Genomic DNA, 27318 nt, shown 5'->3' on the forward strand with positions numbered 1-27318 from the left:
AAAAAACCTCTTAACTGGTTTTACCTGATTTCCCTGGAAATATAGGGTTAGATTTGATGTTACCTAGAGAAGGAATTTGAAGCTCATTCCAATTCTGCATAAGAAGATTTAAGTCATTGCAGACAAGGTAGACTATTGCTTATATCCTTTTATGAACAGGTAGAGTACAAAAAGACACTTCTATACAGCAAATCCACATAACAAACTATTCTTTTTGACAACTCTCACTGCTTCAGTTGCTTGGATTACTGGCTTGTGTGACCTCAGCCACACACACATAAGACAGAGCCCAAAATAGAACCAGAAGATGAGTCATGATGTTCAGGAAGGATTTCAAAACAAATGGACCTATTTACTTGTGCAGCTGTCTCCCGAAGCTAGTACTGTTTTACAATGCTATTATTGATTTGTTCTCATTATCGGCTTCTGAGAGGTTAGTTTGTTTATGTTTTTGATTGGGGGGGAATTTGCATTAGGTAATTAAAATAGCAGTTTAGTTCTTCAGAGGAAATATTTCAGGCATAAATATGACACACACATTCTGGATGATCAAAAATAGTAGCAACATAACTAAGATATCCTCAGCATTGTAGGGATTTTGCTTCTTGCTTGCCAAATGACATACAATTGCACAGCAGTTTATTTCAGCATTGGGGAAAATATGAAATAAAATGCTTTTTTAGCATGAGGGGTGCTCCATGCTTTCACAAATTCACACATCTGCTATGTGGTACACATGCTAACAATGTGATATTCATTGTTTTTATCTACTTAATATTGTAATTGCTGTATGACTAAAAGAAAAGGTCCAGTCGCAAAGTATGACTATAAAAGTTTGTATGAAAGTATTTTTCAGGTAGAGAGAGACCTGTTTTAGTGCAAGTTCCAGTGCCTTCCAAAAGGTAAAAAACCAGTGAAGTCAGCCAAACTCTCAGCCCTTTCCTTCAACCTAGCACTGTTTTACTTTGACTAACAATGATCTTGTGTGTCTTTTAAATAGAATTTTTATTCTGAAATTGTTCTTGCATTTGACTGCCAAACCCATAAAGTTTCATCAAGCCTAATTATCTCCTTAATATGATACTACTTTAATACAAAAGCAAGATGATCCTTTAATTTTTTATTATTATTTTTATTTTTATTTTAATAAGTTCACCCCTAAAGGCTTAAGTCAACTGCTCTGGGTGTGACAAAATGTGCATTAACTTCGGTGGAATCTGGATCAAACCCTAAAAGCAAAAGATTATTACTACATAAATCTCAGGACCTTGTATACTTCCAGTGTAGCTAACCTAAATGGCAAAATCTCTGCAAGAATATTATATATCTAATTATTTACTATGGATTTATGTTAGCTTTGCCCCATATGAAGGACTCATATGATAGAAAATGAGAGGCAAACAAACCTCCAGCCAACAAAGTAGTAGGAGTTAACATTTAGAGCTGAAATTATGATGTTTATCACATGTGAGCCTTGTTGGAAATAAGTGGGTTGAAATGAAAATAGAGCATAAATGATTGCTTTGATTCAGTAATGAAAAGAAGTAGTGAAGGAAGGCTTATACCAATACTGCTTGTACCATGGACTTAAGGTCACCAGGAATTACCTGTTTGCTTCATGAAACAAGACTTGTGCAAACTATCAAAATTTCATGATAAGGCCTTTATTCAACAAGATATTCACAAGAATTTACCTTTAAAATACGTCAATGCTGGCACTGGCAGATTTCTATTAGATGTGCAATTTAATGTACAGCCATCAGGCAGCAGAGGTGACTTCAGAAGGACTGTGATTCACTGAAATTAAACTGAGTTTTATTAATCACCTGTTACAGCTTGTCCTTATGGAATTTAGCATTTGCATTTGGATTGATGCTGTTTAATTTACCAAGAAGGTATTTATGTTTCTGAATGATGCTGACCAATAGCTGAGCTGATGCAGACCTTGTTTGCAAAAGACTTAATTCTAATTCCCTTAGGGTATTTCAGACTGCAGATAGGCAACAAAAAAGCCTGAATAGACCTTCAAAACAAATCAATAAACATATACTGATATTAAGTGTACAAAAAATACATATATCTCTGATTAGAATAAAATGATAAAAACCCCCTTTTGTTTATATAGTCAAGCAGCGATTGTGTCCTTTACTAAAGATCACTTGTTTTCACTCTCAGACTGACTCCTGACTTTTTTAAACAAACCCAAATATCACCAGTATAAAATTATGATCAGTAAAATACAGCATAAGCCCCTCATTTATATTGGCAGATGTACTCCTAAAAATCATCATCATTTTTGACTCTTTTCAGGCCAGATCATGTTTTGATTTAACCAGTGAAGTCATAGATGAGCTTGCAGAATGCAGTGATCTTTCTAAAAATAGGACTTTGGTAAAGACAGCTTTGGTTCACTCAGCAGACTGCACCTGTTACTAAGCAAACTCGTTAACAGGTACAGTTTTGTACTCTTCCCTTGCTTCTTTTGCCTCTAGAAATTCATACTGCTTATTTTTACAGGTATGGAATTTCAAAATTTCTGTTGCATTCCATTTTTTTTTTATAGCAGACTAGTTGACTTTACAATATTTTAAAGAATATTTTACTACCTTATCTATAGAAGAAGTGCTTACCTTTCCTTTTCCTTTGAGTAAATTTCCATGGAAACTGAACACATTGTGTCCTCCTGCTGGCTGCAGTTCATGTCTACCTGAGACAGAGCTTTGATTAAATGTGTCTTCATAGTTAACTAGTTAAAACCATTATGAGGCTTCTCCAAATTCTTTGCTAGTCTTTAAAAAAAAAGGTTTAATGTTTTGAATTAAATTTAACATATGTGCAAGGAGAACAAGAAATAGTATTTTCTGACCTAGCTCAATGCTACTCCTGCTCAACTGTTTCAGTGTAATTACAGAACTTCTGCAATATATGATGAACTGAGGTCTATCATCAGCTCTTGATACAATCAGCTGTGATGTTAGCTCCTTACTTCACTGATTGTGCTTTTTTTGGTTCCAACTGTTCCCACAACATATTTTTGCAATCCTCATTCTCTAAGCCATTGTCCTCTAACTAGCAGGCATCACAAAAAAAAAGAGTACACAGTAATTCTTCCAAACCATAGCAGGCTGTAGCATTTTCCTAGAAATGTTCCATTTTAGAATGTACAGGTCCTGCTATGAAAGGACTAACCGGTTCTCATGATGGCAGAAAGCATTTCATCATATCTACCCAGTCCAGGAAGGACAAAAATGATTTGGGAATGGGATTTATGCTGTGGGATGAATAGACTTGTGATAGATGGCACAGCACCCCAACTAAATTTAATGCTGGTAACTTTTTTATTTTCTTCACTAAAAGAGACAACCCCCTCCTGCAAACAGCTAAATTGATGATATTCCTAAATATTAGATTTTTAAAGAAGTCTGTGATAGGCACCTCTACACAATACATTTCTCCTTTTTCATCCTAGTCCAGCTCCTCACAGGCACAACTTTAACTGTAGATTTCCCTGAAGAATTGAAGCAGGGTGGCAGAGTGTGTGAGTGTGCATATGTGAGAAGTGAGGAAGTAACAACTTTCCTTATGCATAAGAAATGGCAATTAGAAGCTACACATTTTTAGAGCATAGGCAGTAAAAAATTGCTTTTAAAAATCTCAGAGTTTTCCCCCATAATCCTCTCCCTAGGTCTTAAACCTGTAGTAAGAGTTAGTCTCTTCCAGTTTGGATACTAGTCACTGAAGCTGGTCATGGAATCATAGAATATGTGGGTTGGAAGGGACCTTCCAGATCATCTAGTACCAACCTCCTTGACATCGGATGTTTAGCAAGAAAGAATGAGCTTCAAGATTAAAAAAATGTCTGCATTAGAGGTCCTGGTGAGAAACTGGTATCTGTGCTATAGTGTGAGCTCACACCACACCCCACAGTTTCACCCTCCAGGGCAGGAGCAGTGCCAGAATGACGCCTGGATCCCTGACCACTATAGAACCAGTCTGGAGTTACAAATCTGCTGTTGGATTTCTCGTGGAGAAGGCAGATGACGCCATCTTACCCACCTACCTTTTCATGCTATTCGTTAATAGCACCTGTATGACTTTCAGACAGTCTGCTTCTATATATAAATGATGTAGACTCCCATATGCTACCCTCTTTCCTGTAGCATGTAGCATATAGGGAGGTCTGAGGACAAGCCAGAAAGTTATCAGTGAATCATGGTGTTGTGCTGGTTTTGGCTGGGGTGTAGTTAATTTTCTTCATAGCAGTTATTAGGAAACAGCCAGGACAGCTGACTCCAAGTGACCAAAGGAATATTCCATACCATATGGTGTCATGCTCCTCAAATAAAGCTGGGGGAAGAATAAGATAAGGGGAAGATTTGTTGACAGAATTTGTCTTCCCAAGTAGCTATTATGTGAGGCCTGCTTCCCTAGGACTGGCAGAACACCCGCCCCTCCACGGGAAGCAGTGAAGTAATTCCTTGCTTTGCTTTGCCCATTAAATGGTCTTTATTTCAACCCACAAGTTCTTACTTTTACCCTTCTGATTCTCTTCCCCATCCCATTGGAAGGGAAGACAGCAAGAAGCTGCATGGTCTTGAGTTGCCAGCTGGAGTTAAACCCCAAAAGAGGATCAGAGCAAGGGAGATAAAAGAACATCCACAGAGAAGGCTGCACCATAGCTCAAAAGCAGTCCCTGAACAAAGTGGGCTGGGGAGTTAAAACAAGGAGAAAAAGCTCTCACAAGGCATCTTGGCAGAGCATTCTAAAGTGTTCAAGGCTTGACATGGGCATCATTACCTCTGTGCATGTTAAGCCCAGGCAGCCAAACCCAGGGGGAGGCAAGTGTGCTTAGTGCTCTGACATTTGTGACGGCCACTGATGGAGCAGGTGTCCTGTACTTACTCTGAGGAAGGAAAAGGAGAGCCAGATGCTTAGGGATTATCATCTCAAAGATGTCTCAGAATCTGAAAGTTATTTACACCTGACTCTGAATAAAAGCTTTTGTCCTAGACTTCACACTTTTCAGCTTTTGAAATTTGATCCAGCATGATGTGCTGGTTCCTAGAAACCAGACTGTACCTGCCTTGGTAGATGTGTCCTCAAAGTGCAGTAGTAAATCTTTCTGCAGCAAAGCTACATGTACAGGCCTAGTGAAGGAATATATCAGTTTGAGCACTGTCTCTACAAGACTAAACAATTTGTGCAGTGAAATAAGGCTCTGTGGAGAGGAGAGAAGCATGAAATCACTGGAGTCCATAGAAACCTGAGAGTTCTGGTACTGACATAAAATAGAGAGGGAAGGAACCTCAAGAAGAAGTAACTTCTTTGTCAGGCTTCTTCAGAATAGGAGCTGTTTAGTTCCCCCCTGGGTGAAGTCCAGGTATGCATTAGCATTCACCAAATGGATAAACTGGGTCCTAAAATGTCAGCGCATAGCTTGGATAAGCACACCCTCTATAATGTGTAGGCAATGTTCTGGCAGAGAATGAAAATGACAGAAGAATAGAAATCTTAAATAGAAAGAATGCAGAGTCAAAGTATGATCTGTATTTAGCATGATTTAATTGCAAAATAGCATTTATTGCTTTTGGCTAAAAGAAATCTGCAGTAAGAACCTCTCATCTGTTAAAATATTTGCACTCCTGATTAGTAAGGAAAAAAGTGAATAAAAAGATATAAAAGTCAAGACAAAGACGCTTTGGTATGATTTAATGTTCTAGAAGCAGGAAACTAGTGTTATGATTCTTTGGAAACAGAACTAAACTAATAAACAAACAAAAAATCCACCATAAAAGCCCCCAAAACCCAACACTTGCAAACAGTAGTGAGACACAATAGGTTGCCCCAGGGTCTCACAGGGCCTTTACTCCAAACAAACAATGCTGCCAGAAATTTATGACATATTTCTCAAATCTGAAATGCTGGAGGATCTGCCACTTCACTTGAGAGTCACTGCTAACAACTGGCAGAGACACCAGATCTGAGCAGAAATAAGTGGACTTGGGAATGGCCTGAAGCTGTGTCAGGGGAAATTTAGGTTAGATATTAGGAAAAGGTTCTTTATCCAGAAGGCAGTGGGGCACTGGAACAGGCTCCCCAGGGAAGTGGTCACAGCCCCAAGCCTGACAGAGTTCAAGAAGTGTTTCCACAATGCTCTCAGACACATGGTGTGATTTTTGGGGTGTCCTGTGCAGGGCTAAGAGTTGGACTTTATGATCCTCATGGGTTTCTTCTAACTCAGGATATTCTATGATTCTATGACTTTCCATCTCCTGATGAGGTTGGAAATAACAGCAGACCAGATCTCTGTTGTGAACTCTGCATGCCTAATGCCTGATCCCTTGGAAGACAGCTGAATACTATAGATAACTTTGGTAAGAATTAAAATTAATTATAGACAATTCATAAAGTTTTGGACTTGAATATTAATACTGTGCCTACAAAGGAAATGCATAGCATCAGGGTGCCATATGGTAAGAACAACTCTTGTACCAAATGTGGTGCAGCATTTCTGCTTATGGGTAGTCAGGTACAGTATAAAGCAGCTTTTTTAAACCCCAATATAATAAATGATCATTATTATGATGTCCTTGTTAGACTTCATGTCCCAATGTCTTTCACTAACCATTAACCTTCAAAGTGCTTAAGTCACTTTTATAGAATTATAACAGTAACTGTAATTATTTGAGGGTACTTTGGAAAACTGGATCTGTATGATGGTTAGGGAGAGTCTCTAGACTGTGTTTGGTCAATGTTTGGTCTCTCTTAACCGGAAAAGTGTCCTTAGGAAGGGCAATGGTGGCTTCAAAGAGATATACCTTTCCTAGGGGCTGATACTAGCCACATCATCCAATTACATCCCCCAGCTCCTGTTATTCTTCATGATTTTTGCTCACCAATAATCTGAACCACAGGAAGAGTCCAATCTACTTCCTAATCTTTCACATGTGCAGCACAAAATCTTTAACTTAAAGATGGAACAGCCTACTTTTCATACTTTTGTATTACATCTTTTTTTTCTTGAAATTTCAGGTGCCTCAGCACCCAGTGGAGGTCAAGTTTTCTTTTGTGCCTATTTTTGCAACATTTCTGCTTCTCCTGCAGAATTTGATAAATGAGGAATTGTAGAGGTTCTTATAAGAATATGATGACACAGAATTAAATTGTCAGGCCCATTAATTATTCTGATTAAATACACAAAGCCAAACAAAGGGATTTTTGTGCCCCCTACAATGAATTGTGGAGAGCTAATCTGTGGGCATTTTTGTTTTTATACCCTAATAAATGCCTCTTAAAATGTAAACATAGCTGTAGCAGAACGGGAGTTCAGCTCTTGCATTGGTATACTGATATTTCATGGCTTTCTGACTCAGCCTAGCGAGTCCACCAGCCACCCTGATGTTCATGTGGAGCCCTGTGCACTGCTGTCATTGCTCTCCCTTTGCACTCAGTCTGCCTTCATTTGCATTTCATTATGCAAACAAGCAAATAATCTTTTTTTACCATTATGAACAATTATCTTACAAGGGACGATAAAGAAATATTTTGTCTTGTATTCACCCATAATTATTCTGATTGGTTAAAGAGAATGAGGGAAAGGAGGAATCTGCAATCTAATTCTAATAAAAATACTTATCACACAAATCAGAAGCATGCTATCAGCTATGTTTTCTTCTGAAGGCACTGAGTCATTTGATATTGTTTAATTGCAAATCTTACATTGTGGGTAACCACTACAAATAAAATGTCAATGAAAAAGAGCATTTAAGATGGCAACAACAATAAGGTAACAATAGGATAAGATAGCAATAATGATTACAATCAAAAGGACTGTGATTTTCAGGCGTCCAGGGAAGACAAATATTCATTGGTTTTAGATGGGAAAATGACCGATTCATGTGGGAGCCAAATTAAGAATCTGATGGACTCTTCTTCATTACTGTTGCTACTTAACAAAATCCACCCTGATAAGGGGCATGGGGAAGGAGTAACATAAAGTATCAAAGTGTTAGGGACCCTGATGTACATTTTCGTCTCCATAACAGAAAGGATGACTTTTCCCATGAGGAAAAAAACCCTTCTTTATCTGAACTTTGAAACTGCTACAAATACTTCCCCAGCACTTCGAGAGAAGATCCAGGAAGAGATTGAAAACAAAACAGACATCCTAGAAATACTACAGATGGCAAAACCCCCCACACTTCTGAGCCTAGTATTAAAGGTTTCTTAAACTCCTGGTAAGAAGTCTTGTTTAGCACTATATTTATAAGTTTTCCTGAATTCAGTCTAATAGCTCACTGTATAATTCTGGGGAGAAACAACTCTTTGAGGACTGCCTTTCCATCAAGAGTATGTCACTTAGGTATATTTTACTATCTAAAGTATATAATTTCTCCTCTTTATCACTTAAAAACTTCAAATATTTGATTCTACTATTAACTCCTTACTTTCTGTAGTCCAGTTCTATAAACAAGTTAAACAAGTTCACTTATGCAATTGCATATGAAGGACTCTGTAGAAAAAGCCATACTGAAGTTTTGTGCTAAGCCCCAACAGGATGACATTTCTCATTGCAGTTCTGATTATTTCTGTTCTAATTATTTCCATTCTCTAATTCAGTAAATCCCAACATTTTGTGTCAACAGACCATGCTAAACTCAAAATTGTCCATGGAAAAGCATGTACATTTACCTAATTTATGACTCAGAAATGTTGTTAAAATTATCAGACCTATTTGTCTGATTGACCAAAGGGAGGTTTCACAGCTCCCCAGAGCCTGTGCCCACCTCAGAAAAATTTGAGAGAAGAGGTAAAAGAGAGAAGGGTGATAAGTTCTTCTATTAGGAATAAATATAAGAAATGGCTTTAAAAGAGCAGAAATACTGACTTGGACTCTGGCGGTAAGAGGGAAACCAAAGCAGACAGAGGTCCAGGCTCACATGTTATCTTAGAACTCCTTCGGACCACGGGGCTCACATCTCTATGTTGGTATTTAACAGCAAGGAGGACAACCACACCTGGATTTCAGCAAGAGAAATCTCAGCTCATTTTTAAGCTTCTGGAATAGCTTAGACAAATACTTTACAGGAAATGTGGTTCTCAATCCTACATCACAACTGAACTTGAATGTTTTGAGAAATATTTATGTATGGGGTCTGCAAATCTTTTGATCATGGATCCATAAAGTAGAAAAACCAAATTTCTTCCAAGCGTAAAAATGCTGGTTACCTTCACAAAGAGCCTTTCTGTCCATCTCACCGTTTTATAAGGCTCTCTGACATGCAATTACTTGCTGCAGTTTCAGATGCTGGTTGGAAAGCACTGCATAGGGCTCTCCTGAGATTCTGGCACTGCTAATGCAAGGCAATATGGGTCTCTCTAACTTTGTCCATCTTCCTCTGGGAGAAATCTTCCACTTCATTACTTCAAGAAATGCCTGGGGACTTTGCAGTGCTTTTGACAGTAACTGAAATCAAAATAAGAACTCTTGCCAGGAAGACTTTAAGAAGTTTTTGTTTGAGCATCGCTGTCTGCACTCTGACTGCTGACATGAGCCTTTCACTAGCCTGCAGGGAGAAGTGATTAAGACTCCCCAGCAGATAAATCCCACAAGGATTACACACATCTTCTTGTCACTAACAATGACATGAACACAGTTTTATTGTAAGGATGAATCAAAGGTTATGCAAGAAGGTTTTTTCCAAATCCCATTTCCCTATTCGCCCAGTGCTGTCTCCTCTTACTCAATACTTGCTAGATACCTACCCAAAAACTACAAGTCTGAGAACGCACCCTATTCACTGCTCACAGCAGCATTTGTGCTGGTTTCAGGGAAGACTTTTCTTTCAGGTAGAGAGGGTATGCAAATATCAGCAATAAACAGCGTATCCAAATCCTTTCACCATCTCTGTGATGTTGCCTAGGACCAGGCTGGAAATGCAGGACTGAACCTCTGCAGCAAAGCAAAGGTAACAGTTCAGAAGCAATGACTTTCAAGGGTCCAATCCTCCCCATGAGTTTTTATGAACTCAGATATCAGGGCCCTTTATACCAAGCAGGGACCTGTGCAATGCAGTACAATTTGCAGCATGACAGAATGATCTGAATCTAAGCTTCCTGATGAGTGTAGTAAAAGCACCTCCCTCCATTAAATTTTGGTAATGGAGATGTTCAGAAATTATGAAAGACAAACATCTTTAAATTCTTTCTGTTTGCTATCTTGCAAACCAGTGTTCCCATTTATTTTACCTGCACTCACTTCTGTGATTCATATCCATTAAAAATGAATATCTAGCAGCATGTGTTTTCTTTCCCTCCTCTGTCATTTATAGTTTGTTGCTTTCCATTTTAAAGTATATATTATTGAACAGACCACATGATGAATTTTTGATGAATTCTTGAAACAGGAGCCAGACACAGAAGCACTAGTTAAGTAAATTATACCTATAAATAACTTCATAACAAGGCCAAATATACAGTAAAATGAAGTTTGCATACATATATCTTGATTTAATGCCTGTGTTTCCTCCCACTAACATAAATCACTGACACACTGGGTATGGTATTTTCAAATTCTTTGCTGCTTGGGCCAGTGAATGTTTCCCACATGGTTGTGATATTTCTTGTACAAACAGAGGATTAATGTCAGCTGATACAAGTGTGAAGTGTTCCAGAACATTTTAAAAGGCAAGACTACTGCTGGCCTTCATCCATGTAAAAAGGAATGGTGGTCTCCCATGACACATATCTCCTTGGAAGTTACAGGCAATCACAGGCCCTTAGTTATGAATTTAGATATTTCAATATTTACATTTCAGGAAATTCTGTGTAACCGTAAGTAAGCAAGGAAGAAGTGAGCAATTCCTCATTTCTTATGCAGAATGAAATCCCTCACCATCAATGTCAGTCGAGAAGGAAATTCATCGTTGGATCTTTTAAATTTGCTATGTGCTAAAATCTGGTTGCAAAATAGAACTGACCTTCTTTTTCCTTTTATTTTTATTAAGTCCTCTCTGTTTCTATAGCTTGTATCTACATACAAGTATGTGAAATAGGTGGTTTAGATCAGAGTAACAACTTCTTTAAGCAAAAGGTGACAATGTACCTGGAAGAGCTAGAAAGGAAAAAAAAAAAATTAAGGAAAGAATCAGTTCAAATGAACTCCTATTTTTCTTTTGTTTTATTTTGTCTAATTCTAAATCCATATTGGTAAGTGGAGATTTGCCTGAATAAGTTTCCTCACAGTACAAAATTTGACCTGGGTAAAGCACATAGCACCTAGAACTTGCTGATGTAAGTGATCTCTACATTCCTCATCACATTGCTGCTTATTTGTAATAGTTTTTTTTTTTTTTTCAAGAATCAACAATCCAGCCTGTGCAAAAGTGGCAGGAAATTGTTTAGTTCTGTGATGACTCTATATGTCACAATTCATGGTATTTTGCAGAGTTCACAGAAAGAATATTTATTCATTGTGTGTCTTTCTTACCCATACATCTTCCTTTTGTCCCAATTCTTAATCTGGCATGAAAGGAAAAACAGGAAAACAGAAACACTGTTGATAACTTAATTTAGTTTAATAACATTCATTTTATGATATTCAAAAGCTTGTTTCCAGAAAGACATCTCCAGAAAGATATCTGGTTGCTTTGTTGTTCCCTCTGTCCACGGTTCCCCTCTGTCGCCATAATTTTTTTTAACATGGTCTTTCAATGTAATTTTTAAACCTCATACACATCATTTTCTGTGTGACTGAAACAGCTTCCCAAATTTATCCCAAGTTCTGTATCCCTTACATTAAAATATTACTATTTTTCAGGGTCTTTTGCAGTTTGCATGGTCATAATTGAAATGGTCAATTTCCCTGAGGCTTGTTAACTTTTCCCTTAATTACTCATTAACTTGAAGAGGCTCCTGAACTTCATTTGGATTGTGTAGTCCTTCCTCTTAGAGGGACTATCGGCATAGTGACAATACTTCTGTGAACTGCCTTTTCTGTGTTCGAGTTGTCCTGTTCTGTACATCCATAAATAGAGACATTCACTGTTGCATGAGGCATATGCTACCTCAGAGTTGCCAGCTGTGTGTCACGAGAAACTGTGCTTAGGAGAACACCTCTTTCAGTTTTCTTGTGACTTTTTAAGAATGCACAATCTGTGGTCTCTGTTCCACATGCATCGTCTGTGTTCATTTAAACTTTCAGGTTGTCAGGGGACTGAGGCAGGGACACCTGGACCATTTATGGGATAAGCTGGAAAAGTGAGATGCATGTGTAAAAACTAGAACAAGTGTTTCAGTAGCTATTCTTGTAACAAGATATTCACCAGAGCCTCACTACAGCAGTCAAAGCTTTTATCTCTCGTGCACACCTCCTGCTAGGCTTTTAGGAAAACCATAGTGGAATGGTCTCATTGGATAATCAGGTCATCAAAAAGGGTCTAAAAAAAATGACCTAAAATCTTGTTGTCACATTTAGCTAGTAGTGATAACTATCACGTTTTAATTTGCAAGGATGTGAACAAAAACCTGAATTCCAATCAAAATACAAAGAAACCCAAACAAACAAAAAAAGAAAATCAAATCAAAAAACTCTGAGTTTAATCCTCCGATTTTTTAAAAAAATTAGAGAGGCAGGAGGCATGAGTAGAACAGAAGGAAACCTGCAAGTCAGTTGGAAATCTGGTTTGGTTGTTTGGGTTTTTTTCCCTTAATAATCAAACTCTAAAAAAGAGGATTTCTTAAACTGTGCAAGGGCACACGGTTCTTGGTCAATCAAAACTGAATAGAATCTACTGTTCTCCAGATTTTCCTGAATTTTTCAGGAGATATACATACATGTTTGATTTTAAAAACTGTGCAATTCTCTCTCTTTAACTGGAAAGAGCCATTTTGTAAGCAAACATATACTAAAATCCTTGTAGATGTATCTATAATTAGCCTCCCTTTTTTTTCTTTTCCCTTGGACAAGAAAGATTTTGCTTGGATATAATTGATTTTCATAAGGGACACCAGACACAGAAGTTCCCTATAAACACTCAGTGTTCCCTAGTCATTGCCTGGGAAACTTAGCCTTTGCAGACATTTGGAATAGGAAATAACTCCTGTCACAGATCTCACAGTGAAGCAACCACTGGTAAAACTGTTCTTTCAAACACTGTCCTTTCAATCTGTCTAGCAAGGAAGTTATGACCTCCAGCTACAAATTAATGACAAATTGCTGGAGGAGTTTTGCCAGTAATCTTATCTTCTTTCTTGTTCAAAAGTTAAGTTCTTGATCCAGAATCCATTTGAATGAAGAGACTGAATTCCTCTACCTTCAGCTGCCTACAGACCATACTGTAACTGATAATCATACTCATATTGTTAGGTGTATGTAGTACATAATCTCTATAGTTACTAGAAATCCTAAATTGTCTTAGAATATATTAGATTAGAATACTAGAGCCTAGGGTATAAGTTAAGAGTGAGAAAAGGAAAAAAATGCATACAGTTTAAAGAAGAATAAACCTGAAGGAGAGTGATTTTCTAACTAACAAAATGCACTTATTTGCCTCAGTAGAGTAGGAAAATAATAGGTTAAATGGGATAAATAATACAACCTACTCCTTGCTTATCATGTTGTAAATTCTGTTGCCAAGCTATGTCTTTAACTGTAAGTACCATAGGCTTAAATTTGCTCTCACCGGATTAACAGATATAATTTCTACTGATGTCAAAGGAATCAGTATGGTGTGGAATATATCAAATGTAATATTAATACCTAAGAAGAAAATTAAGTGCTGTAGTCAATTGTTGGATGTGCTGAAAAAGTCACAACAGTCTTATGTCAAATACCTCTTCTTTATGAAGTTTTCTGAGGCATGTAATTTCTTGGATTTCATGTGAAACACGTGGACTGATAAAACTTTAAATGCCAAGGTATACACTATAATCTATGTCTGGATAGACAGACAGATGCCTACACACATGCACACACCCAATAATAGCGTATTAGCAGCAGACAGTATAGGGTGAAGGTGTTTGTCAGATGCTTTAAACGCCAAGAATTTTCTCATCAATGAATCAGTTGCTACTAACTGAAGAATGTGCTTGGCATTTTATTCCTTGAAAGTTACAATAAAAGCCAGAAGGAAGGTGGGCATTAAGGTTATAATATAAAAGTAGCACTTTTATTGGAAGCTGTATTATTTTCAAATAACTCATGCTGAGAAAATGTAAGTCCATAAGACTTTTCATATCCACTACAATTCTTCTTTTAATACTCAAGCAGGCAAGACCATAGCCAAAATTGTCTGTGGTCTGTTTCTCTTCCATCTACTCCTTTTAATAAGATTTATTAAATCATAGAATGGTTTGGGTTGGAAAGGACTTTAAAGATCATCCAGCTCACACCCCACCTCCTTCCGCAGGCAGGGATGCCATTGCCTAGATCAGGTTGCACAGGGCCCCATTCAACCTGACCTTGAACACTTCCAGGGATGAGGCATCTACAACATCTCTGGGCAGTTCCAGTGCCTCACCACCCTCACAATAAATAACTTCCTCTATCTAATCTAAACTTACCCTCTTTCAGTTTAAAGCATTATCTTGTCACTCCATGCTCTTGTAAAAAGTCTCTCTCCAGCTCTCTTGTAGGTCCTCTTTAGGTACTGGAAGGAACTATAGGGTCTCCCTGGAGCCTTCTGTTTGCCAAACTGAACAACCCCAGCTCTCTCAGTCTTCACAGAGAGGTGCTCCATCTCTCCAGTCATCTTTGTGGCCCTCCTCTGGACTCACTCCAACAGGTCCAGGTTCTTATACCAGGGGCCCAGAGCTGAACACAGGACTTCCTTATCAATGGATTGCACCTTACCTTCCCCTAAAGTTAGATATTCCTGGGTTTGGAATAAGGGATATAAAGAAAAACAAGATATGGTTTCTTGTATTCTGTTGAATCCCCTGTACATTTATGTTAAGAGAATTGATTGTTGAGTTTTAGGCAATTGAAATTGTAGTAAGAGGAAAGAAAATTGTAGGCTTCTACAAAAGGCAGGGATTTTTATTAGCAAAATTAAAGAGAAGAGCACTAGAAACAGCAGAATTTTCTGGTCCAGAGGAAAAAGCCACAAACCAGTACCCAAAATCCAACCAAAGATTAGCAAAAAAAAACCCCCAGACTACTGATATTTTAAGTGTACTAATGAACTGGCAACAAATAAAGCAAAAGCTAAACACTGTTGCTGCCCATTTTTTCATTTTCCCTCTAGCAAGAAATTTATTTTTCCAAAACCAGTCTCAGAAATGCTAAGGAATTATTGCCTTTGACTACATGGCCTAAAAATTCTACAACACCCACCCTCCAAAAACATAGCAAAAAACCCACCAAAAGTAAATGATAAACTGACTGAAGAAACTATAAACATAGCACCTATAATATTCTCACAGGTTTCCTCTGTGAAAAATCAAACAAATTTTTATTGAGGAGATCCAAATAATTGATTTTCCAAAGCCGCATCTCTGCTTATTTTCCATTCCATTTATTCTTGAAATGGAAAAATGAAAGCAGGGAGATCTGATTTTCAGCTATAATAGGTCTGTTCTCATGATGTTTAATAGGAAAAGTGGCCTAAAAGAGAGTTAATTCTATTTTGGCCTATCTTAAGGTTCTTACACTGGTAGATCAAGTAGTACAGTCATGCTAATGTAAACAGAAGCTGAACAACTAAACTACACAAACAGTTCTCTTTGGAGCAAGAAGTAAATCCAAGACTCCCAATCTTGTCTTGGAACCCAGTGGTGTCTTTGAACCTATCTTCCTTATAAACTATTACTTTTGTAGGTTTTCCTTTTAAAGTGTTGTCTAAGACTATTTTCCCCCTGCTTGCCTGATATTTTGCTGAAGTTTTAAATACTCATTTGAGTATTTTAAAATACTCATTTAAGACAAAAAAGTCCTCTCCCTAACTTTATCTAGCTCCTTTGCAGAACAGTGTAATGCTCTTTTAAACTAAAAGAGAGACAATTTATATCACCGCCACATGTTTAGTCACAACAAAAGCAAAAACCATGGATAAAGCTATAAAATTAGTGCAATTTTTTCTAGGGATAATTAGTTCAAATTAAATTAAATTATGTACTTTCTCAAAGTTTATGAATTCTGATTTTATTGTTTTCCTTTTATTACATGCTATTCAAAGAAATATTTCATCCTGAAAACAGTTCTTATTCTACAGAGGGACATAAGAAATAAGTGATAATAAAGTAATCAATCTGCTTTAGCATGGATGGTACAATGATTGAGAGAACGATATTTCTAATAGATACCAGAAATTGATTAAATGAAGGCAGGGTCAAACCTTCAAATGTGAATGCAATTTTAAATCCTACAAGAAAGAGTAAGTTTTTCCAGACAAATATTTCAGGAAAGCTTACCATATGTGAGGGCTACTTCATGTAATAAAAAGTATTCTTGACAGTAAATGCTGTATTTAAATGCCCAGTTCTTTAGATACTAAAATCTAGGATCTAGAAATTGAAGGGTTATACAAAAATAAAGAGCAGTACTCACCTCATATCAAAGTAACACGCTCTTTAGTGACTCCTAATGAGACTATTCAAGGATAAACCTCTCTGACTGGTAGAATTTCCAAGTCCAGTAAAGCAGATATCTAAAAAGAAAGACAATGTACATAGACAACCCCAGTTTCTAAACACACCTGTCTAAACCCAAGTTTTATTAGCACACCTGGAAAAAAAAGAGGTTTCCCAGGAAAGCATATTCAGAGCTGTAATGTGACCTGACTAGGAGGGACCTAATCATTTCCTCCTATGGCTAAAGAACTGTAGGAAGGAAAAACAACCTGTGGGCAAGAGGGACCCATTGACTAGTTTCACCCACACAGATGCTGGCCAGCTTTTTTCTCCTGAGAAGGAAAAGCAGTTCTATTCCTGTGTGGCTTGACAGAAAAACTCATGAGAGCACATTAGCAGAAGTGCTGCCTCATTGGGCTGACTGCAGTCCTCAACCAAAACAAAACCATTTTTGAGCTCTTGCTAATGTGGCAAAAGAACTGCACCTGCCATAACAGTCACATAACTAATTCAAGAATTGTATTGATTAAGTCATACAGATTATCAAATAGACAGAGTTAAAATAATAGATCTCAAACAAAACAAAAAAAACCCTTATACAACTATAGGAGCTATTCTCTTCTAAATATCAAACCGAAGCTTTTAGTCAGCTGTTACACTTCTTTTCACTTCAGAATGGGATGACAGATAGGTTATGAAATATTTACATTTTACATAAATCTGATCTTTAATCACTTTGAGATGAGCACTTGCAATCCCAACTGCCTTCCGCAAGAGTTGTGACTGCCAACACATCTGCAAGTCATTTTAAGAGCATAAAAGAAAACAAAAAGAGAACTGTGTCTTGGTAGACTATGGAGTTCACTTTGGGGTTCCAAGCAGTGGTACAGCTGATGCAGTCTTGTGGGTTGTAATTCCCTGGCAACACTGCCCTGTGGCAGCACAGAGCCACATATTCAGTCTCCAGCCCTCTTGAAATGCAAGCATGTTCACCTCCATGCCACAGCATTTAAAATTATTCAAAGTGTTTGGTTTTACTCAAAGGCCTCAGTTTAAATCCCTTCCTAAAAGAGAATAATTGCTGAATTCCAGTCTAGACTGAAGAGTCCTGTGAGGCATATACATTAGCAGAGCATGCTTAACACAGCCTTACCAGAAGACACACACTGCAGGAATGATGATGGCGTCTATAAATCTAAGAACTTGGAAAGCAAATATCCTTCAAAAACAATGAAGGCAAAGTACAACTCTTTAATAAAATAATCATCTTTAGTGTTGAAGTGTAAATCTTTTTAGAGACATGAAGGTTCTGTATACTAAACATTTTCTTTGAATAAGTTTATTAATTTCACTCTGTACTTTTCTTTATTCAATGTATTTCATAATTTTGGGTGCAAAGACTTGACTATAAATACCAGTAGATATTTGACAGAACCCTGATTTTTATGACAAAAAAATTACTTTTGTGGAATTGTTTTCCCTTTCTCTGCCCTTGTGAAATAAGTTTATATAATTTTTATTACTTTTTAAAAAGATTGCTTTATTTGCATCAAACAATAAAGCAAGAACTAAAAACAGGCTGTGAATACGAAAGCCAAGCATATACAAGCCCAATACAAGTAAGAGAAATACTTTTATTGGATGATGCTTAACAGAATATAACACTTATGTGATATCTGCTGGTTTTACTCAGAGCAGAGCTGGAGATCTGCTGAGGGCAGAGAGTCAGAGCCTGGGACATGCAGTCAGCCAGCCCTGCAGTGGGAATTCTCCTTTTGCACCATGACAGGAGCATTGAGTTATGAATCTCACATCTATTCCATAGGGTATTCCATAAATAGAAAACCAAAATGTTATAGCCTATTAGTCAGTGAGATATTCCATGTGTGGGTACAGGTAAGCTGGTAAATGTATACTTTGTACAGAATTGCTGAATCAATCTGTAGATAACTCTTCAAGCAGAATTGAACCAAACCTCACATAGCCTGTTGAGCTCTGTCCCAAATAAGACTGATTGAGTGGATCAGCTCAAGAGATAAAGGAAATCAAAGGTGTTGGCAATGGACCAAATTAAAGGGTCCAACCAAAGGTCCTTAGGGTACTGTTTTGTTTAGAGAAAGTGTTACTGTTTGGTTTTCTTTCTCTCTGCATTTTCTCCCCCCAAATGTACTCAAAAGAATGATGTATCTTGATGGAAGATTCTAAATAAATAGGTCTGGAGTATAGTCACTTACATAGCTGATAGATCACATGCATATAACCCATATTCTCTTGGTGCAATAGTGCTGGGTAGAGGCCATGCTACTGACAGATCTCTCTTTTACGGGTGGGGTTCGTAAAACTCTCTGTAAAAAAACCCAAGACAAACTCAGGGTGACTTAGGAGGAAAAGTTAAAGAAAAAGAATTATTGATGTTCAGCATACCCAAAGAGTGAATAAAACAGAATGATGTAATTTAAATTGTAATGCTTTTTATTTTCTGCAGTCAGAACAGCCTAGACACTTTCTACACTTCTAAGTCCCTGACTTGTTTGAAAAACATTCCCTAACATCTCTTTGGTTGTGTCATCCTCTTGTTGTCTACTATTTATCAAACATAAAATTCCTCTGTATATGAAAAACTGGATGTCAGATAAGAATAAAATAACATTTAAGAATGAAAGAGCTTATCCAAACTGGCACCTGTTTGCAGATCTGAAAACAGAAGACTTGCACTTACCAGGATTATAAATTGTTACTTCTTTCTTTCAGGTCTCCATAGAAACACATTTAGAAATTTTTGTGTCTAACAGTTATTAAGGTAGGGATTTAAACCATGGAGTCTGAATATTACTATTCTGCAAAGAACTCGTCTTAGTGAAAACAGTAATAATTCTGTGGAATTATATGATGTGGAATTTCTTGATTAAAATCAATGTTAAGATTTCAGGGTCTTGAGAAATAGCAGGCTTCACAAAATAGCTTAGACTTAAAAAAAAAGCTGATGAAGAACTCCAGGGATGGCAATAGTGTCAATTGCAAACTACATAGTTCACTCATTAAATTTAAAGTAGGATACACATGTAACCATATATATATGCATGGAAAGATTTTAAATGGAAGTGAGATGAGAATTGAATAAGGCTGTGGTTGTATAGCACACAGGGTGTTGGTTCTCAGTACTCAGAGCTGTCAACTTGAACTCAGCTTTAACCTTCAGCTCTGGAAAGGGGTGACATTTAAGACTTTTATTAGGCATTGCCTTTTTCTCAGTTGCATGATGTCAATATGATTTATTGGACTGCCATGCTGCCCACCACACTGCATAGGGAATCTGAAACCTAAAGCAAAGGGATTAATAAACTAGATGCCAAAATCCAGGCTTCTGTTTTCATATTCATGACCAGGTCCATAAAACCAGCATAAAAGTCCTAGTTTTACAACAGTGTCAGAGGTTGTAACTTTGCGTGCAGAGCTACCATACTTCTCTTACCACCTCCCTGACAGGCACAGCAAAGGAGGAAGCAGTGGCTGTCTCTGCTTTTAAAGGCCAGAGTGGAAACCAGGGGGACTACCAGTCTAACACAGTTAAATTCAACATACAGTCTGAATGAAAACCTTTCAAATTCCAACTTCCTGGTTCCCAAATGAGTTCAACATAAATATGACACAAGCTTGTGTCCTTGTATGAGGGAAAAATAATGTAATATCCTGGTTATAACAAAGGAATATACATATTCTGCCTTGAAAACACTTGTAAATTTAAACTCCTACACCTGCCAGTGGGTGCAGTGGTTAAGAGCATCTGATCCTGCACATTTTATGTGGGCCCTACATCATGGATTGACACATCTATATAGGTTTGGAGGATTATTAATATCTCCAAGACAATAAGCTTTAAATATCTTTTGGTATTTGATGCTGAAAAAAATACAGAAGTTAGGGAAATCTGGATGTACCATAATTCTGTGCTGGGTTAACAGAGCCATTAAGTTTCTGTATTCATTAACTGTTTTATAGTGTGTAAACAGGAAACTGAATTTCTCTTCTGGTTGCAGAAAAACAATTTTCTTTCTTTCATCTTTCTTTTAAACATATCCATAAAATGCAGCATCATGGATATGCTGCATGGTTACATTAATACACAGAAATTTCCTGAATTTCCTTTTCGTGCAGACATAATTTTTACGGATATATGCAGCATTCTTCAGCACCTTATCCCTGACTTTGTCTACTACATTAATGTTTTAGGAACAATTTAGAGGAAAATGGAATAAGCTTAATTTTAACCTGGGAATCTTGTCTTTAAAGTCCAATGTTATAAGCAAGATTAATATAATCACATACGACGGTTAAGCTTGATAAAACTTCTGGTTTCACATCTGTCTATTCAGAAGGTGGTATTCCTGCAGGGTGCCAAATTGCACTTGACTCTGTAGAGACCAGATGCACAATTTGTTAGCTGCATCTCCGCTGTCTTCAATACTAGATCCCAATTTTCTATCTATCTATCTATCTATCATCTATCATCTATCTATCTTTATATCTATTTCAGGTGGCATAATACTACTTCTAAGGGTGGCTGAAATAACACCTAAATACAAGTTTCCTTTGTTCTCTCCTTATAAATACAACATCTTTTAGCTAAGCTACCTTAGACTGTGTTTTAGGAAGCTTAGAAAGGGATAACTCAAATGAGAAAAGTCTTCAATGTAGCAAGCCCTTTCAAGTAATTCCAGGCAGGTGGTTATATCTGAGCTCAGATGCACTCAGCCCAGATGCCCAGTGGGTCTGACTCTCTGCTTTTTCACTGATTTGGCCATTAATTCAACCTCAATTGTAGTTTATTAAAAAACCAGTAAAGTTTTTCTCTCTTCGGCATGTTCAGTCTCAGAACTTTGGGATCGTCTAATGAAAATTTTCAATAAGTACAAAGTAATGAGATAAAATCTTGCAAGAAAAATTTTTAAAAGTTGCTAATGAAGAGAAGGCACAAATCATTTACTGTAGTTTCTTGAATCACTCAAGTCATTCATTTCACCATGTCCAGCTTACAATAAATTCAGTATCAGCATTGTTCATATGAACTGGTTGTGTCATTTGCAGATGTTATGCATGGCTGGATCATAAAGTCTCCCTAAGTGTAAAATCTTGAGATAAAGGTGTGAGAAATACAGTTTGTTAATTATTCACATTATCATAATTTCTTCTGTTGCTATAACATCTGATTTTCATGGATAAATCCTGTATTTTCCTCTTGCAACACTGCAGTGCTCCAACAGTCAGAGAAAAGTGCAGCTCAATACACTTCACTCAGGGAATCTATAGTTGAAAGCAGCTGTAATGTTTGTTGCATTCTTCACAGAGCATTCATTAGGAATTTATAAACACCATTTCACACACAAAAGGGAAAGACCAGAATGGTTTGGACATAGGATGAAAAATCATATTTCATTAAATATTAAAACCATATAATAATTTAAAACATAGTAAATACAGTAAGTATGGTACATATATATATATTGTTTATATAAATATATATGCACCTATGTAGTGCACATAGTAAATATAGCATTCTGATGGAGAACTAGCTTATATTATGGTGTATTTGGTTCAACAGTATTCTCTTTGTTTCAACAGTATTCTCTTTGTTTCTGTTGCACCAAGGGTAAGGGGACATGCCACATTTCTCCTTCAAGGGATCGAGAGTAGTTTTCTATACAGCTTTCTTTAGAGATCACAGGGCTGTTGCCATGCTCCTCCAGTCTTTGGCTAACTTTTCAGTGCTTAATGCAGAAGAATATCTTGCATATCTTGAAATGATGCTGTCTTGATCTCAAATCTCGGCCCTTGGGTTCAGTGAAATATTTGGAAGGAAGTAAGGACAGATCTGGACCTTTCCCAGAGCAAGTCCAGAGGCTGAAGCCAGAGCAAGGACTCTTCAGAAGCTTGGGACAGATTGGAATTCCTCTGTGGCTGTTGCAGAGTGGAGTCATGTGGCTTGTGTGCTGTAAAGGACAATGAATAACTAGGCCTTGGGAGGAAAGAATGGAAGATAGGCCTCAAGATAGAAAGGAGACCAGATAGGTCCAAGGAAGGCTATGGATGATTGTTTCCTTAAAATCCATAATTAAAGGTCTCTTCCACTTCCTACCAGCTTTATTCTCTCTTTCCCGGAAGATCTGGCTCCTTTGTATCTAAAGATTAATGTATTTCTAGGTCATTATTTGTATATCCCAATTAAATATCCCTATAGAGACTGGTTGCTGCTGGTGGCTTAGAAGATGCTCACACATAAGGGAAGGTTGGGAATATATCTGTTTTCTATTCTGATCAAGTTCTGCTCTATATTGACAATGTTTCCTGCCTCCCTGATAACACCCCGGCGTTCCTCCACAAAAAGATGTCAGCTATTCATCTGTTCTAGTCAGAAAGGTACATAAAGACTTCTGTAACATTATCTCCCTGGGGTCTCCCCCTTTGGCAAGATTTCTGTGGCTGTGGCAGTAACAAGAGCACTTAGAAGAGCTATTCAAGACAGGTCATGGTAACTCTCCACCTGCCTTTCTGCCTCCTGTACATATGACAAACTATATCACAGAACCACAGTCTTTATGTGTAGTGTGTCTATGTCCAATGCAGGAGCAAAATTACCACTGCCATGTCAGGAACAGGTCAGAGTTGGTACAGAGCAGGTGCTCAAAAAATAAGCATATCTATGACTGTCGTACACAGTATCTAATATATGGCATTTGGGATTTGTGAGCGATTTAAGAAAAAGGGTTGCTAGGAGTTGTAGGATGAAAATAGACACTTTTTCAGAGGAAAAAGAAAGGGAAGCAACAGGAACAGGTAAAGGGGAGAAGAATGAATATGGCAAGGCCCTCACTCTGAAAGATGTACCTCAAACAGAGTTTACTGATTTGAGACATGAATTACTGGGTTTATAGATTATGTTCTGCAAGAAATCCATCTATAGGATCACAGTAGTCCCTCATAGGTTTAAATATCAATGAGTCAAGAGACATAAGAGCTAATAAATGTGTAAATAAGTAATATCTCCTAAAACATTAATCCAGTGCACCTTCTTCCTAGTCATTGTGTCACACTGGCTAAAATTAGGAGAATTAAACTGTAACAGTCAGTGTACAACTGAAGGACTCATGTATCTTATTAAATAAGACATACAAAAGACTCATTTCTATCTAGCCAAGAAAGGATTTTATGGAGTGCTGCTATACTGATTATTTTTTCTAGAAAACTGACTTTGGACCATTTTATTTCAAACCTCAATTGTCAGTGTGATCACTGTAACTGTGTACCTGCTGGACTTGTGTACTTCAGTGGACCTTGACCAGATCATCACTTAATTTTTTTCTGAAATTTGAAGTCTTAAATCTAAAGATAATTCTCATGTTCGACTTTTTCCAGATGTTACCCTAGCTGGGATACAAGGTAATTAATCCTAGCCTACAAACAGTGTTTATTTTCAGAGTTTATCCTGTTTGCTTATACTTTGCATTGCTACCTCATACCCTATTTAAATCTTATTTAAATAATACATTGATTTTTCTCTTCTCTTTTCTTTCTCAGCCACTAAAAAGGGTCTTTAAATGGACAAATTGCTGGGAAAAATATGCCAGCAGAAAAGAGAGGAACAAGACTGTGCATTCAATGAGATCACAGACCATGGGTTTATCACCAAAAGGTGTCACTAGAAAGCACTCGGAATGGTCTGTCATGCTTCAGAGATTCTGAGTTACAGCACAGATTTTGAGCTTAACTTTTGTTGCCAATGCACAAGAAGTGATCTGAGCTGACTGTGCTGACTCCTTGAAATGTGCTATACTTCCTCTGCACTGAATATATTACAGGTTTTCTTCACTAGACTTTAGCCTGAGTGATCAGCATTACTGCAGCAAAACATATTATCATGTACTGGGGACTAGTGAGAAACTAATGAGAAGAACCAGTCAGAAATCAGCCGAAATCAATAGAAGTCAAGAGTATGTGCAGAATATTCATTAGTTCAATTACACACACATAGTTACATTAGAATAACACTACTGCAACTGTAGGGTCAAACACTTACCAGTTAAGAAATGCTGTAAAAAAGGATGCCTCATCACCCATAATTAATTTTATTTCACATATACATTAGGATATGTTCACATGCTGTTTTTTCCACAAAATGTCTGTCTCCTCCTGTGCACAAAATTGGTAATGCCCTTTAATGACTAGTTATATAATATTTTTATGTTTACCCCATCATTTCTAGAACTTACTTAATTTTCAAAATGTGTTTTGAAGATATAATTATAAAGGGACTGGGCTTAACCTTGGCAAACATTACTTGAGAATCATGGTGTTCAAGCCCTGTGAGCTTGCTCTGAAGACCCTCAGAGTAATTGAAGTCAATACATCAGCAGTAGCTAGGTCTGGATCTCCTTCACAAGCTCTCAGCTGGGGCCTCACTCAATCAGGTGTGTATTAGTGACTGAATCTTCTCAAGATCTTTCTGAGATGACAGTGTGCTCCTGCTGTTCTAAGTGGAAATGGAAGGCATCTAAACTACAGACATAAAAATTAACTTGAAAAATAATTGCCCCCAAATTTTTCCTTTAAATATGCAGGCAGTACCCATATTTTTAAAATATGAAGCACAGCTTCCATTGGCAAGAACACAAGTCACACATGCTAAGCACTTCTGCAGTTCAGACTCTAGGCAAAGGAACTTTACAGAAAGTGCAATTTTTCCATTTCTAATTGGTACAGTACTGCAATCTCTCACAGCATCTGCAAGAAATGAAGTAGGAATATGGCATGTGGCAGTGACCTTAAATATAAAACCCCAATCCAACCCCAGAGAAGGTATTTCATGTCCACTGGAACACACTATGGGTTTTTCTTTAATTTGTTTCCTTGAAGGGTCTTTGTGCAAGGGAGTTCAGCTGTGGTTGGAGATAGATTTAAAGGGTTAAGATGAGTGTGCTTTCACCTGGTGTTTCATCCTCCTGCACAAAGTTAACCATTCACATGCTTTTCTACTTTACCCATTTCACTGAAGAGATATATACCTCCTGACTTAAATTTTCTCTGTAGACAAACTTTCTTCTGGTGATTCCTAGGTACATTGCAAAAAGAAAAACATCATTTTATGTTGACTCTGAATGTCACGTATTTCACCAGCAGAGTAACAGTATTTAGATTCATGTAAATTTCTGCCACTTGAGAAATTAAAGTGACTGGTAGCAACAATAGTTAACCACCAAAAGACCAAATTGTTGTTTAATGGTGGACAAAATCGTGACAATTAAGAATCCCAGGTTCCATGTCAAACTCCAGACAGTATGCACTCTAGCAGGTACACGTTATTTGCTTCTCTCTCTGAATACTGGTAAATTGTGCCTTTAGCTGCCCTTTCACTTTGGGTCCTGTGTTCCAGTCCATGCTTATCCTGTCCAATTCTCAAGCAGTTCTAGTTCAATCCCAATTTCAGGATGTTGCAGAAATCAAAATGCAAGATGAATTACTGGATGAATGTTTGTGTCTGGTAGATGTGTCCTTACTAAGCTTGGTTGAAAACTATCAGGAGGACATAGTTATAAACTTCTGTAGGGCTTCACATGCCAAGTGAATCAAAGTCAATACCCAGTTATGAAGTGGTATAGGAGAAAGGGTAGTGCTCAGCAAAAACCCCAGTGGCAGAGAAAACTTGGAAAAGAAAATGTTTTGGATGTACTGGACTGACGGAATTGGAGAGAAAAACCAATCTATTTGGATAGAAGGGTGCATCAGTATCAGGACAGCAGTTGAATTTGTATTCACAGAAATGGGTCTATGGGGGGAAATAAATTATGTCAAAGACCTGTGGACCTATTGAAGCCCTGACAGAAGGAGAAAAAATGGAAATTATGGACACCAAGGGCAGAAAAAGACCAGCTGGAGCCAGGGAAGCCAAAAGTGGGGTAGTGTAAAGCATGGCTGTTAGTCCTTCCAGATGGGGACAGTTCTGCATTTTGGCTGCAACAAAGCCATAACAGATGTTGCCAATTCAAAGGCAGGCAAGAAAGCCAACTTGAAGTGAAGCTGACTAAAAAGAGTCAGAGCTCTTTAAGCTAATGCCAGCCATGAACAGGAGTTACCAGGAGAGGGGCTGCCAGAAGCCTGAGCAAAGAGAAGACAGCACTGCTATTTGGTGCTGTTCAGAAGAAAATAGGGGAGCAGGTAAGCGGGGCATAAAGGGAGAGGAGAACGGTTTCTCTAAGAGAAGGAAGTTGTAGTGTTTCCTTTAGAAATGTCTGCTTTGTATTGCCTGAAGGTTACCCTGGTGTGGAGAGTACTTAATCTTGACCAAATTATTAGAAAAAGAAATTAATATATTTGGAAATTCTGGATAATTTGGCACATTTTTCCATGTAGATTTTTGCCCAATTTTGACATTTGTGGAAGTTTTGAATCATTTATTTCCAAACTTACTTTTAAAATAACTTATATTTTAGTACCAATCATGTGTTTTCCAAAATGTTTTAACAATAAAATGTTTAGTCATTTTTGTAACAAAGCAATGTGATTGCCCCAAATGTTTTTAGTGATGTTTTTGAAAATATGCTTTATAGGTCATTTTAGATTCATTTCATAATGGAAAAAAAGGTCGAAATTTCACCATTTCCTGAAGAACTGAATTTTTCCCTCCTGACCTACTTTGCTACTACAAAAAAACATTTTGCAGCTTGGAGTGGAATGAAGGCCACTGAACTAATTAAAGAT

At 37.4% G+C, this 27318-nt stretch overlaps 1 long non-coding RNA gene across 1 annotated transcript in view; it reads left to right on the forward strand.

Moving 5' to 3' along the window:
- Positions 1–328: 328 nt before the first annotated feature.
- Positions 329–27318, forward strand: part of LOC116444574 — a 64609-nt gene continuing 37619 nt past the window's right edge. Inside the window, exon 1 of the long non-coding RNA XR_004240387.1 lies at positions 329–433. This is a non-coding gene — a long non-coding RNA (uncharacterized LOC116444574). The remainder of the gene's footprint in view (positions 434–27318) is intronic.

This window comes from Corvus moneduloides, chromosome 1 (genome assembly GCF_009650955.1).
Source record: "Corvus moneduloides isolate bCorMon1 chromosome 1, bCorMon1.pri, whole genome shotgun sequence".
Lineage (NCBI taxonomy): Eukaryota > Metazoa > Chordata > Aves > Passeriformes > Corvidae > Corvus > Corvus moneduloides.